Genomic DNA, 17,097 nt, shown 5'->3' on the forward strand with positions numbered 1-17,097 from the left:
TCTACTAAAGATATTTAATGTCTAAGAGTAAATAAAAGTTGAAATAAACATGTCTGGCCTTTAGCAGACGGTACTTTCAAGTGTCGACTAATAAAAAAATCTATTTGTTTCTTTTAAAACAAATCATCATATTTCTCCAGTATTGGCAGGTTTTAAAGTAACGTGACATCTTGTGATTCGGGCATTTAAGCTACGATGCTGTACGAGTTAGAAATACAATGTACTCGTATATCGAAATGTATTACCCATAGTCTCGTTCAATCAACATTTATGACACGAAATTCATTTTGAAAATATTTCGAAATGCCTAGGTCTACAGCTCTCAAATTCGGAAATATCTGACATCCGAGGCATATACTAAAATTTTAGACAACATCAAAAAAAGAACCTTTTGAACGATTTGACGAAGTACCAGAAATCTCCATATTCCCTTGCTCCGTTACGGACCGCTGTGGGATTTTGTTTTTTCCAACTGCAATTATTTTTTCATAGATGAAAAGCTTACATGTCGTGCTAAAGATCAGGTATTTTCAAATCGTAAGAAAATGCTGAAAATTGACTCCCAATATAACAAAAAAAAAGTCCACGCGCATACATTTAGTCTGAGTGACCTCTGCGCGTTAACCCTGACTATAGACCAAGGCAAATGCAACATTCGTTTTCAAGTTTAGATTGTGTACTTTCATTTTCTTGCATACTGGTGCTGGAAAACTCCATATTGCACCCCGGGGTGTAAGAGGAATCTCGTGCTGTAAATAACGTATTGCGAACTATATATATTTAGAAGATTTATGTAGTAATTTAAAGTTTATTTTGATAAACGGAATAAAATCAAATACCTTAATATGTCCTCTTTGTTCATTATAGTATATTTCTCGATTCGAAAAACGTAAGTTTATTACAAATATATAACGTTACGCTGCAAATGATAAAACAAAACCGGAACTAAACATTGTTATTTGTCTTTAAAACGTCATGACGTCTTTCCTGTTTACGGATGTTGATTTCCCGCGCTTTGTTTAAATACGCTGCTGAAACACCTCGAGAATATTGGTACAATGTAATAAAGAAAAAGGTCACCTTTAGAACGGTTCGTAACTTGTGTAAGCATTTAAGGTCACAAACGTTTGATATAGAAATTGATAAAAAAAAAGCCATCTTCGTCTTGCGAGGAATCCCTCATTAGATGAAAAAATGTGATTCCATTAACTGATGAATCATTCCTTGTTTGCGTGAAAATAAGATATTGTTTTAATGATTTAGTATTAAGCTGTCAGACATTTGTAAATCAATCACAAAGAGTAGTTATAGTATATCCCTTATTAGGGGTTATATCTTGGTTTCCTGATCTCCTATCATGGCTGTTCTATTGAAATAAGGATACTGAAATAGTGTTACGGAAACCGCTGGCCAATTAAAAGGTTGAAATCATGCTGAATACTTTGGATATAAGGACTAAGATATAATTATTTCAATATTTCTACTGCATTGTCTCTGCGACAATTTTCTGTCTATTAAAATATTGACATGAAACTTTTTTACATGAATATAATTTTGCAAATTTATTTAACCTGATAATTATATAAATGTTTTTTTTTCTTTGTTTTTTTTCTAATACAGTCATAACTACTGCTATATTGATAGATATGTATTCTATATTATTAGAAATATTGTCATAAATTGGTTTGAAATCTTCACTGGTTGTTTACATTTTAACCAACAAAGACTATTCGTGCTTATATCCTTTCCGCAGCCTTAACGTACTAAAACGTATTAGCGTCTGATGGCCCTTTCACGCTTCCGTAGAAACAACATTTATTACACGAAACTTATTTTGAAAATATTTCTGAAATGTCTATGTCTGCAACTCTCAAATACGGTTATATCTTACATCTGAGGCATATACTGACACTCTCAGACAACATCAAAAAGGACATTTTGAGCGATTTGATGAAGTTCCAAAATTATCAATGTACCCTTGGTCCGTTACGGACCCCTGTGGGATTTCTGTTCATCCAGAGCTCAAATATTTTTTCATAGATTAAAAGCTGACATGCTGTACTAAAGCCCAGGTAATTTCAATTCGTAATAAAGTGCTGAAAATTGGCTCCCCAATAGCAAAAAAAAAAAAAAAGAAGTCCACGCGCATACATTTAGACGGGGTGACCCCTGCGCGTGACCCCTGACTATCTACGAATCAAAATGCTGCTTTCGTTTTCAAGTTTAGCATTTCTACTTTCATTTTATTTACTTCCGGAAATAGCTGAAGGTCGAGTGACGTCATTTTCTGTGTTGTCAAAAACATACATATGCCTGGCGAGATTGCATAAATATGTGCTGGCCGTCCTTATGGGGGCAAGGGACAGTAAATTTGAAAATTCCACAACTCTGCGCTGATACCAGTGCGAAAAAAATCATAAAAAAATCCAATTTTGATAAATTCAAGGTAATTTTTAAGCAAATGTCTTGCATAGACATAGCACTTCAGTATGTGACATTTTCAGCCTGCCGATTCTGATGCTTCTGTAACAAAAACGAGTAAATGCAGATTTCAGGACACTAAATTTTGAGACAAAAATGGCCCAAAATGTACACCTTGCGCGACCTGTACCGTATTATCTGCAAATGACTGACCTAAAACACATGCATATTTTTAAAGCATGTGGCCAGACGAAAATAATGGTGGGAAGAAAAGTATCTCATAACCGTTTACTTTTTCCGTAAACTTGAGCTGAAGCTGGATGGATGGATGACCGTTTCCAATTCGTCTGACTTCCGTTACCTCAGGGAAAGTTTTAGACCCAGCCGTCTACATGGAGCTAGGAAAATCGATAGGTGCACATATTTATTTTACACAATAATCACTCGTACGCTGGAATCCTTAGTTCTATAAACATCATAAATAACCAGTTGAATATATATGCCTGTAAAGTACCTATGTCTATTTTATTTAAAAAACGTACCCGGGCCAAATGTGAAACTGGCCCCTGCCACTTAAGGATATAAAGGATCAGGTAATGATGTATAATAACACTGCACTCATCAAAAAAGAGATAACGAAACAGAAGGGTGAACTGAATCTTATCAGAAACATACATACAGTTTGTTTTTCATGGGACAACATTAAATATGTACTATATTTTCTCATCTTTCAATATATTTTTAATATTAGATATTAACTTTCAAGGTATAAAACGTTCAGTAAATGTATTATCTTGGCTGAATATATAATTGAACTGCATTTGTAGAGCTACAGTCCCAAATCAGTGTTGTTAAGTACAAGTCATTAGTTACAAATAACCGCAATTTCATTTAATGAAAATAACTTCAAACTATGTTAAACTATACATGACGTATAAATTGTGTGCTATTTCAAACATAGCATACAATACCGCATACATAAACAAATGTTTACTTTGTGTTTGTATATGTAGTGTGTAATTATTATTGAATTTCACTTTTTCAAATATTAAAGCTGGGCATAAAGATATACTTTGATACTAACATTTATCACACAAACACAGACGCTAATAGTTTGTTGCATATAGGTTAAATTCTAATGGCAAATTAAGTTTCTTTTGTGAATTCCTAGACATTTAGGAACTTAGTCTAACTATTAAGTAGAAGACCTTTAAAACTCAGTAGATGTTTCAAGAGTTCGTACATGCATTAACCGTATTTCTCAAAACGTCCTTAACGTTTTGGATCTAGAGATGTTTTTAAATTAAGGGCAAAGTGATTTCGGATAATACCAATAATTATATTTGATTGCTATCAAGTCTACAAGGGATATTACACAATCGCCATTACCTTATGAAAGATACATATCTCGAAGTCTCGCCTTAAGCTAGATTATTAGAGACATTTATAATCTTTTTCAGCATCTTTTCCTGATTGCAAATAAATTCACGCTAGAAAATTGGACTAACTGCCAGTGAGGCTTTCTGGCACACCATAATTTGCTAAATAATCTTGCCGAAATTATGTTTGAGAAGATATATTCTCAGTTTGACAATAATTTGTTATTATAAGATTGTACATGCATATGCTTGTTTGAAATAACAGAACTTTCAGCAGTTTTATTTTAGAAGTTGTGTGCTTTATTATACTGCTTATTAATAAATTAGTATAGAATTTCAATCAAATGCATCTTTTTGCAAATGTTTAGTGCGTTGTTGACTCTCAACGTTACGATTATGTCCAGTGGTACTTGAAAGGAAGTGTTGTTTGTGTTTGTTGCAATGTGATGCAACATGCAAATCTATACACAATTCAAGGTACAATTTGTTTTATACCCTAACATATCAGGACTTTTTCAAGATAAATATTGGTAAATTCATTGTCATATTTGTCAAAATTACTGGAAAAGTGAAAATCATATTTACTTCACAAAACCACACTGTAATGCCGTATTTTATATAGAAAGAAAAATTTGTACCTTTTTTTCAAAAAGACAATGAAATATAAACTATTGTGTGACTTGTAACTGCCATACTGTTGGTTTGTTTGTTTAAATGATCAATGCTACACATAGCTGTACATAATGTTTTATGTATAATATAACAAATGTGTACGTACTTATACAAATTTTACTAATTAAGAACATTGAATTAGCAAACATAATTACTAATATATAATGAAAATTTATGTATTAAACAATGTTGAAAAAGTATATATTTTCCAAGAAATAACATTTTTTCTGTATGTTTAATTCAGTGTTAGTGGCTTGGAGAATAGTAAGGAGCAATGCTACATTTGTAAGACAAAGCACAAATTCATGATCAAACGCTTACTTACACGTATTCTATATTACACTCGGAAGCTAGGGTATCTTTAAAACAAGGGATGTCATGATTACACTGATTTATATCCGAACAATGCACCCAGTAACATGCCAACAAAAGTATTATTTAAAGATTTTCAAGTAATTTACATTTTCTATTTGATACAATATTATATCAAAGTCAATAAATTCATTAGGTAAATCCTTTACATTTTTATGGACTAACAATATATTGAATTGTGCCTTAACGAATTTAAAATATTTTTCGTTTCATACTTGATTAGCATACATTTTTCAAAGTTTAAAGAAATTTAAACTGACACAGATATTCTAGACAGGTGGTACTGCTTACAACAGTTTGCACCATAAATTAAATTTATTCGTTTCCCTTAAGAAATTCAAAGCAATATGTATTTTAGCAAATTCTTTTTTGTATCGGCATCATTGTGACGTATATCTACATGTGTATTAATAAGCTATTGATTATGTATTATACGAATTTTAACAAAAACAATTTGTCGTTCATGGAATATGTTAAAGGAAAGTATGTATTTCAAGAATACATATCGGTAACAGATGTTACTTTTGGGATTGTAAACGATCGTTTAGGACGCGACAATACGTCTGTAGAATGAGATTTGCATGAAATGCTCTAATTGCTTTCTGAAATTCCAGATGATTTTTTTCTGCCATTGTTGACATTGCCTTTACTTGAACTTTCCAGTAATACCATTTACTTTAACCTTGATCCAATTTCTATGGACACCATTAACACACAGAACTTGTTATGGCTTCCAAACCATGAGTTCATAGCGCATGTCCTTCGGTGAAAACAGTATAATTCTCGTAAATGCATCTTAGTTTCGTAAATTCTAAGGCAAAAGTTAGTGGTTACGTGAAAAATATATCCATACACTCTTTTAGTCAGGCAATACAAAAACACTTGTAAAAGGATATAAGAGTAACTGTTTTACCGTTTAGTGTTTGTTTGAAATATATACTTTCGACACTCAGTTGAACGTCTGTGTGTGTGTTGCTGCTGTTTGTTTTTTTTACTTATTACATCTATGTAAGATAACTTTGTATTATATAAACAGAAACTGATATTTTATATGTTGCTTATATAGTTTTACTATATGTATAGTCAGTTTCGAAGATAACAAATTAACAAATTAGTTCTTTAAATGTAAAAGATAACGCCATTGCACATTTTCATAACATTACTATACAGACAAACAGCCTGTTTAGCATCCTTCGTTTAATGTATTTTGCATATTTAAATAATTGAAGACCCAAACGGCCTAAATGCCTTCTAAATCACGTTGGATTTACAGGCTTGATCACAAAGTTTCTTTAAAATTGCTTTGTAGTCAGTTATGAGAACATCAGTACAATGTACTTCCATCTATATCAACCCTTTTGAATCATTCCATTTTGTCTGATGAAATCTATTGGAATCCTTTGTTATAAAAGCGTGTCTGGAACATCAAAGCAAAATGAACTTCAAAATAACCGATATAAAATATCTGCAGTAATCGATCACACCAAAATATCACCAGGCTGTCATATTTTTTTTTCATCTTAATGACCAATTTACAAGATTGCTCGATAGGGAGAAACTATAAGAGCATGCTTATCTAGAAATCTGTGAATAATTGGCAATTTACAGGCTGGTCACTTGAATGTTGCACTTTAATGATTAACATCGATGTGAAAACGTTCTCGCTGTGTACATTAATTTGAAACTGTTTTAAAAACAATTTTGCCGATTCGGAAACACGATATACGCAACACCTGACAAAATATCTAACGTCATTGCTTTTGAAAGTATAATAACGCTTGTAAAAATTGATTAGTGACGATTTTTTGCAATGAGATAACAGCTCATTACAATTTGTAATTTGTAATTGTAATTAGAAAAACATATATTTAAACACAGAATGCGAAATGCATCTTGCTAACAAGTTACAAATATATCATTCCCAAATTATATGTTTGCATTTGATCTCCTTTGAAAATAGAGATCTCATTACTTTGTATAAAGGTTTCATGGCGTGAATGTGAGATTATGGTGTAATGATTGAATTGGCTGTCAGGAACTTGTGAAAATGCAATTATTGGTTTCCTTCTATTACCGGTAATAGCTGATTTTTTTTCTTATCTCCTATAAATATACAACATAAACATAGATTACTACGTTATGTTTGTATAGAACCTGCAAACGGAATTATTTGGATTTTGCTATATACTTTGAGACATTTGGAATAACAGAATCTTTCAATTTACAAAACATTAGAATACAATTAAAACTAATTGTCATTTACAACGAGTTATTAGTTTTCATTGAAAATGCGCCCTCGTAACATTTTGAAATGATGATTCATTTAAATATACTATTTTATTATATACAAATTATTATACAAATGTTTTATTCATCCTGCCATATATGGTCGAAATACCATTTATTTGTCTTGAAAAATCATTGATATCTAAATATGTGCACACTCTTATAATAGGTGCTAATCAAACAAAGATCAAATATACACAAAACATAGTTCTCTTTCAATTTTCGAGTTAACTGCTAAAGGAATTAGTTTGGATTTTGGCAAAATATTGAGATCATTATGAAAAACATGAATCTTTCAAATTTACCAAAAACATTAATATACACAAAACCATTGTCATTTACTCATTATTAGTATTATTGAAAGGGACTGCTGCGGTACATTTGAAGACAGTTCATTTAAATACTCACCATTTTTTAAAACTTTACATGTTTTTTTATCATCCTGCATTAATTTATAACGAAAACATTTTTTGTCTTGACATATCTCAATTGATATCTAAATAGTGGACACACTCTTGAATAATAGTCATCAATACAGAACAGTCAAAACTATGCAAGATAGTTGTTTGTCAAATTGCGTTCTTACTAAAAATGTTTTGTGATATAGCATGTAAATTAAGCCGAAAGCGTAACGATGTTTACGTAGCATGTTCGTGCATTAGAGATATGTCCTGCTGACTTGGTATCGACATTAGGCCGGGAGGATTTCAGATAATACTTATAATCATTTTAGAATAATAATATACCTAGCAGGGACACCATCCACTTCTAATTACCATACGATTCAACCTAAAAGACTAACTTGAAGCAAGATCATTAGAGGAAATTAGTCTTATCAGATTATCAATTGTAAGTGGTTTTACGTAAGAAATACCACGCCTGAATTAAACCCCAGGCAGCTGATTAAATATCTTAATTATATGAGACAGTAATTTACTATATTATCACGCCAAGTTTAAGTGTGAGATAAATTATATCATATTGAATAAATGCAAATAAGTTCCATTCTTGCGACTTTTGGGCGTAACAAAACAAAGAACATAGCATTTTTCGACGAAAAATCCCAACTGCCTCTGATGGGATTCAAACCCAGGTCGCTCGAGTGTAGTCTAATGCTCTAACCACTGAGCCAATGCGTCGACTCTATGACTCAGTTGTCAGAGATTGTCTTTAAACGTACAGACTATGTGTAAGTAAAGTACATTATTTTGTCGTCAGTTTTCCCACAAGTTTCAAATGAAATTATGTTAAAAGTACAATCTTTTGCATAAATGATATCAACTAGTGTAGATCCTAGGCACAGGTTATAAATTTGTTGTATATATTGGTAAATACAGCATTATTACGATTGATAATAGGTTATAATTAAGTAGATATATAGTGCAGCTCTCACAATAAATCTTTTTAAAATTTGAAAGCATTCACCAATTATAGATTTCAAAATTTTCAAACTACATACCTCTTCATGAATTATGTGATATATAGTTACGATTGATAAACATTTTAAATAGTCTTCTGAAAAATGTCTCTACGTGGATGTCGTTAATAATTTCATCATAATTCCTTGTTATTCCTGTTTTACTTATAAATCTAAGTCCGTTTGAAACGGTGACGTGCAAAATACCCATTTATGTCCTAGCAAAAGAGGTCATTTTTAAGCGGCGTCAGGGTGTCGTTGTTATCAATGCATATCACTATAGATATCAATACTGAACCGACAGACTAATGTATATTTTAGGAATAGTTTATATTCTCTATGTAAAGAAACTTTGTATAATAAAATGACCTAGACGTTAAAGATGATATTTCTGGGTTGTAAGTTATAGTTTAGGATGAGACAAATAGTCTGTGTGTAACTTTGGAGATTTCCCTAAACTGTTCTGAATACTTCTTACCAAACACCGCCAATAGCAACTAATGATTATAGGTTTCATATTGATTGCTTACGAAGTTTCCAGTTTGTTTCCTCGGACTTTCTAGTGGCACGGTTTCTTTAAACCCAAATTAACTTTATCGATACCTTTTTGTGCAGCAGGGTCAGAAATGCTTGTTTGGCTTCTTGTGTTGAGCGACCCGTGTAGTTTCCACATTTTTATTTGGTGCAAATTATTTACAACGAATACATACATATTATGTAACTGGCGACAAATACATTTTATTTAGCACAACATACTAGTACGGTGTTTTTCTTTATTTCCATTAGTGTCTGTAGCGACATTTTGCAATACCTCTGTGAATGATTTTTTGTTTTTGTTTTTCAGGTTTAGCGTGTAGACCTCATTGACAAGCAAAGGCATATCATGTAAGCTACAGGTCGTTACATTCAACAAACTGTATCACGACAAAGAATATTGATACTTTCCTTTTATATATGTTCGTATATATATTGGAAGGTTTTAGATTGTGTGTATCTTCTTGCTTAACGTTCAGCAGATAGGGTAAACAGTTTATAAACTAGATAAATATTTATATTCACAATATTGCTTTGGCTCGGTAAACGAAAGCATTCTTCGTTAACAAAACACACAAAGTTGTGGTAGTGTTTAAATAAGATCTTACCTTGAAACATTTTGCAGCCATTTATCTGTCGAGGTATATCACCACAAAATGAGCTATATTTTGTTGTTTTGTCCCTGAGCATGTATATATATTTTTATCATTGTTTTAATGTAGTGTTACTTTGTATTTTCACATGCAGTCCGATTCTATATATAACATTTATCAATATTTCAGATATTCTTAAGACTGACTACTTTTTGCACGGGATGTGTATAAGATTTGCATACCGGGTCATACACATAAAACTATTTCTAGATACTACTTCTCACATGACCAGTTTGAGATACAGAATGCTTTAGACACTGAAACTACTTGTCATTGTCATAAAAGGGATGAATCTGCTATTGTTTTGCTTGGTTACATTCTTTGTTTACAAAGGAACTTTATATAGATTTTATTGTTTTAACTATCATAACAGCAACCTTAAAGTGTCACGTGACGACCGTAAATAGTATCCCCGTACTTTGACTCAGTGTTATTATATTTCCTTGTTCTTTGGAATCATGACCTCAATTTACTAATTAAGTGCCACAATCCCACTTGAGCCGGTGCTAGAGGGCGTAAGTCAAACCCAGTTTGCTATTAATTTGCTTGATTGCATTCTTTGCTTCCAAAGGAGCTTCACAATATAGATTTAATTGTGTATAAGTTCTGAATAAAAGGGGATGAAATTCCTGACAATATAAGACTATATTAACATTCGTCTGTATAAATATTTTGAATGCCTTATTTTCATAACACAGAGGATAATTGTGTGTTTCATCTCACATATCTTTCATCGAGTGTACACCAGATGCTAATTTTCATAAGTGGCTTAGTGTTTAGTATGCTAATGAGTGAACGATATCTTAGACTAGATATCACATGTTAAACAACACAATTATCTACTAAGTATCTTTGTAATATTATATGTTTTGATAATTGTACCTTATGAAAATCATGTCAGATTTAAAGCGTTTCGTTTTAGACTGAACACAACAAAACCTAAGACTTAATGCGCAATGATATTCGAATAAAGACAAAAATATAGATAACCTGTCTGCCGTACGTAAACGTCGCTTAACAATAAAATTACCTTCAAGAAACTATACAAGCGGTAGTTTGAACATGATGAATAACACTCAAGTTTTTCTTTTGTCGTGTGCGACTGAAGCTACCTGAACCATAAGTTCAATAAATCAATACAACGAAAACCATAAAGCATTAAACGGTGTCATATACTAATTTACTGATCTTCTTTCTTACATAATTTCCATTTGGTATGATTTTAAAGGCTAGTCTAGAATACAATAAGAGTAGGTACAATGTACTATACAATCTTTTAAAAACCATCTCCTATTAACGCTACGCATTTGATCTAAAGACAATTTATAGAGGGTCACTTTCAGATGACCTTTCCGCCAGCCAATCAGTATATTGCTTTCAACATTTTGAAAGTGAATGTAGAAGTTAAAAAATCTATATTTAACCCGGGATTCCAATTTACGACATATAATTGTCATGGGTTTAAAATTCATATGACTGCACCCACGTGTTTTTTCTTTGCGAAGTAATAAGATAATAAAGCTTATGGAAACACATGGGAATTAGTTTTTCCTATTTTTTTCCATTCAAAATTAAAAGCGTTAGTAACGGAACACTGGAGGTAAAATGCCTTAATTACAAAACTTTATATTTAAACATCGGTAAGTACGTGTTCCTCTCTGGTGAATTTGTCAAGAACGCGAGCGCAGCGGCCGGGTTCAATTCTCGACACGGGCGTGATGTTTTCATGATTTCGCATTTTTAGATAGTTTATAAACAAAAACAAACTTATGTTCTGATGAAACTTGAATTCTAAAGAAAAAATATTTTAGCCAAAATCTGGGTTCCAACGCTTGTTGAAACAAGTCTGATTGGTTAAAAAAATAGATTGGCAGAAATAAAAATATCAAACGGTACAGAAATATGAATGGGTCACCATCAGATCTAACATTTAGGAAGATCGAGTACTTTAGTCAGGTTGAGGTACTGTGCAATGCAAAAGCTAAATGAAAGAAGGTGAGCAACTCTTCCAATCAAACTGTAAGTATTGTGAGAAGAATTTCCTAGAATTACAAACATAAAACTCGCTTCCTTAATTATACCTTAATTGTCTGCTAGTAGGCAGACATCACGTTCATATTTGATTAAACTGACAAATATTCAAGATAACTCGCGAATATCTAGAATAACATAACGGTTCAGTAGAGTCTGTGATTGTTTCATCCACTGTGTAAATAGTATGATGCCGTCTGTAATATGTGCGTAAGGAAAAAGTGATTGAATTTGCACAGAAATTGCATTTAGACCTGTAGACCTAATTTTCCATTGTGTAACTGTTATCAGTCGTAAACAGATCCCATTACTTCTGTAAATAATCGGTACTACTATATTGTTACAGTGATTGAACTGGTATGTCAGAGAATCCTAGATTAAAACTGGTAATGTATCTGAATTTCCTGAATTCAATCTAGATTGTTTGGTAGATCACTCTTGCAAAAGGTTTATATTTTATATTCAGGTCCTTTACATTAAGTTCGTTCTAAAACAATTTATTATATTGAAAAAACATAAAACACAGTATTTGTTGTCTTGTGCATTCATTGGGAATGTATTGCCTGTAAGTATTATATTTTGATAATTTAGCCTTTAACTAGCCTTGATTGATATTTTCCAACAAAGTAGTAAAAGCTTTGATAGAGTTTTTAGAAAATCCAAAACATATGTACTTATCCGCCCAACCCCACCCCTTTATATTTGACAGCGTTAATATGGCTAATATCCTGGTCACAAGAACGCTATGAGCTCCGTACGAGTAGGTTTTCAGTCGAATTTTGGCAAATTTGTACGGCGGCCGTACGGACATCAGTGACTACTACGAGCGTCGTATGAATTATTTGAACTCGTAGAGGACTTGGGAAGTCGGAGAAAATGTTTCACCGAGCTCCCGAGTTGTCTATGAGCTCGTAGAGATTTTTGAATTCGGGAGCATCTCGCAAGAGCCCCGTACGAGAACCGCACGGGTCCAGGAAGAGCTCATACGGGCATCGCAGAATGTCCGTGTGGATTTGGAAAACTGCGAGGCTTGCCGATGCTCGCACGACTATCGCAGGGGACTCGCACTCGATAGCAGTACGGGCTCCGTACGACTTCCTTAATAATTCCTGATGGTATAGAAACAGGAGTATATTTCAAATTCCTCCAAGTACTGTCGAGGCGTGGTACAGAATGGATCCATATCGTCTCAGACTGATGCACATGCGGCTCGCGCTGAACCATGCTCGTGCCCATAATCATATCTTATTCATAGCACTGCTGCCAGAAGAACAGCTGAACGCTCGGCGGCGGCAGCGGAGACGTACGTGTTGGGTAAAGCCATGGTTGCAACGTCGCCTCCTGCTGGGCTAGTACGATACTCTTATGCAGGAACTAATGCGAGAGTCCCGGGGGACTTTAAAGGGTTCCTTCGGATGGAATCCGAGATGTTCCGGGAGATACTGCCTGCAGAAAGTTGCACCCCGCATACGAAAGCGTACAAAGTAAGTGTAAATAAATTGTTGTAAATATATGTTTGTATGTTTAAAATTATGTTAATTATTAACATTGCAAAAGCATACAATATAGGAGGCATCTTAACTTACGGTATCTTAATTAATATTGATCAATTAATATTGACGTTGGATGTAATCGCTTCAGCTGATTAGGTACAAGTGGACAATTTTCAGACGCCGACAAACTGGTTTATTCCTTTCGCATGTATACCGTACGGGCACCGTACGGGCCAAAATATATCGTACGAGGTACGGCGGGGCTCCTTGCGAGCTCCGCACGGCTTGTCTACGATGTCCGTACGGATAGCCTACGATTGCATTCTCTAAAGATCGTACGGGGCCCGTACGTACTGTGACTACACGCTATAATTGTACAGAGATCGTAAAGGATTCTAAAACTGGTGGACTCGTACGATTTTTTAAAATCGTACGGACATCGTACAGTCTTGTGACCAAGGTATAAGTTCAACTATAAAAATCTAAATTCGATAATTACTACTGTACATTTGAATTTTTATGTATCATAATAATGCCATTTATATGTCATTTAATTATGAATAGTATACTGCCACCTATTTTACGGACTAAGATGCTGGAGATGGTACTTATGCAAAGCAGCTGAGGGTCATGTTTTCAGAAAGGCATGAAAATAAAAGATTATTTCACATAATTTGAATAGCTTACATACGGCTTGAACAATCATGTCAGTAAATGATCAGGAGAAGAACCATTGTTGCAACTGGTATTGTTAACTTCAGGCTTAGTTAAATATATGAATGAAATTGCATAAAATGACAGCAATCATAGTTTTTACCTATATAATGGTCACTGTGGTAAAATGTACTACCGATATAGTCCAAAAAAGTGATTCATTAACAAACTGATCTGCCGTGATATTTAACATATAGAGACGATAAGATCTTGATGTATCAATTCTTACTTGAATACTTGAATGATAAAGTTTGCCTATGACGTAATGTTTACAATACGTTGAAATCATAGGTAATCAACTCGAAATCGCAATCATAGATGGTTGAAATTTTTCATGAGAACGTTTTAGAATAAAAAAGATATGAATCGTATGATTTCCCATGCAGTGGCCAAACTATTCTTACTGAAATAAAGTCCATGTAGCGTTTAAACTGGTCTAGATAAAATGTTTACACTAATGTACCGGTCATAGCCATATACTATACTCGGGTGATAATTTAAAGCAAACATGGTAGCTGCTGCAATGTCCATGTCATAACAAGTTTACTAAATTTTTGTAGACCTGTGTAAAACATGTTTTAATTCTTCTAATTCTATTATATTGTACCATTGAATTCAAAGTTTATTTCTTGCGAGAATTATTAACAAGTTTGTTTATCTTAATTATAAACATGCTGTATAAATTCAAGATTAGTTATAAAAATAAAAACAAAACAAATATAGCAGTAAGAGAATAGTTCTCAGTTACTCAGTTTGTTCGCTTATTTTTGTTTCATAACAAATTTCTTCTAACATTCATAAGCTAAACATTTTTAAAGCCCTTTCAATATGAAATGAAAAATTGCAATATAAAATTGCCACATACTACACAAACAATATATGGCCTGAATTTTAAGCCAGTTATTCTGTTTGTGTTTTTCCTTGCATCAAGCATGATTCCTATATCTAAATGTCAAAAAAGGCATAATATATATGGGTGAAGTTACAAAATTATATCAGTATGTCCAGTCAAAATAGAGATACTACTTTGGAGGGACGGAAGAACATGTCGCGACAAAAGGAACAACATTCCTGAAATTAACACATCCTGACTGATTTATTTGATCAAACTTCATAAAAAACTTACTTCTGTCTGTTGCTCGAATAGCACATTATTTTACCAAAATTCGTGTCTTTGATATCTTTTGACTGCATGAACCACAAACATATTTTAGAAACATTTCATTTAATGAATGCCCACTTTGCGGTTTACTCGGAAATGTATTTTGTTTATATGCTTTGCTGTTCGCTTTTAAATAATAAAAAAAAATATTTCAATTTATTCTTCGCTCTTATTTACATACACGTGTGCTTCAGTTATCACAATATATTTTGCATACAATTCTAGTAAAGAATCTCGCTTGGGGTGTAGCATTCATCACGAGAGGAATTCTTCCCGTTAGTTGGCTTCCGAAACGTCAGCAATTCTACCAAGATGCAAGGAAAAGACGTTTATAAGCCTAGCTTTCGGGTCTTATCCTTTTTCAACATGTATAATATCGGTATTGTAAATTGTAAAATGTAGTATGCACATATGTTTGAAATAAAATATGTTTAAACTAACTAAGATGCAAATGCGTAATCAATCAATGCCCAGATGAGCACCTGGGGTTTTCCTTCACCATCAAGATCTAGCAAAGTCGCCATATACAACAAATTATGTGGATGTGACTCTAAACCCGACAATAGAACTCTGGTATGTAAAAAACAATTTAATTATATTTAAGCTTAACCAATTGCTACTTCAGAGTATACAAAAACCTATGGTTGTGGTGTTAATATAGTTTCAAATGTCTGTTTAAGCAGATTGTGTCAACTGATTGTTGTAAATGTGAATGTTTTATCTGTATTTCAGACGGACAAATCTGTTATTAGATCTTCTTAGGAAATGCTTGTGTGTGCTATAAAACAATTTTCGATTCCATGGATATTAAATTAGAGATTTTGAACCTCTTCCCGAGAAAAGCAGATAGAAGTAAGAATTATTGAGTGATAATTGCAAATAAAAGCGGGAGCGCGAGAGACGTTGGTATTTTGTTTATAATATGTTATGTACTATTTTTCAGTAGAACTAGAATGTTGCCACTTCCTCCTCTGTGTAATATCTTATACGAACATTTAAACACTTGACTGTTATTTCACAAAGTGCACACAGCGTGATGTACACTTACAAAGTACACGGTAAGAACCACATACCAATTTGTTCATGAAAGACGTGTCAATAGCAAGCAAAAAGGTCACGCGGGTGAATAATCAATTCTTAAACATTTTGCCTTGTTTTGATGAGCTAATTAATGACTCGATGGTATGATATAGGTTTGTATTTCTACTTGGTACTGATCCAAGTTTAAAGGAAACCACAATTCGGAAGATTTCTCAGACTGGCAGATTTGTTTTCGATTATAAAGCAACACAAATTAAGATATTACCTAGTAGTATTATATTTGATTAGCATGATATCTAAGAGAGCATTTACGCAATCCTTGTAACACCCTGATAGTTTAAATCAAAATGTTCTTGTCCGAAGCAGGATCATTAGAGAACATTTTAATCTTGTGCTATATACGTTTATAACTGGTACAATCAATTAAGTTTTTTTACGGACGAGATAGACGCAGTTGAAAATTAAGATTTTTTTCTAGATATTAGGTGAAACATTTATAACCTTAAGGTTATTGTACATAGCTGAAAAAGTTTAGCAAAGATGCATTAAACTTGCTGACATGACCTCCCTAAGAATACATAAAATCGTTAAAACGGATAATAATATTGAGGAATAATGCCTTTTTGGTAATCAACATTTCATTGTTGTGCTCCATCTTTGTAATTACAGTTTGATAGATAATGGTTTCTGATCTATAAGGTGTTGTTTTACAGTTTGAATGTATTTGTTGTTTTTAAATAATCAATGCTCAGTGATTTTCCACCCCGAATGGCGATAAAACTACATATATATCTAAAACGTTATAAACCTGATTTGTGGTCAACTGCTGATTAGGGGATGGAACCTTTCTAAAACTAGCGATAATTCAAGAACACAATTTTAATTAAGTTCAATTATATTACATTACAAAATCGAATACTGT

The sequence above is a fragment of the Mercenaria mercenaria genome, chromosome 2 (assembly GCF_021730395.1).
Source record: "Mercenaria mercenaria strain notata chromosome 2, MADL_Memer_1, whole genome shotgun sequence".
NCBI classification, from domain to species: domain Eukaryota; kingdom Metazoa; phylum Mollusca; class Bivalvia; order Venerida; family Veneridae; genus Mercenaria; species Mercenaria mercenaria.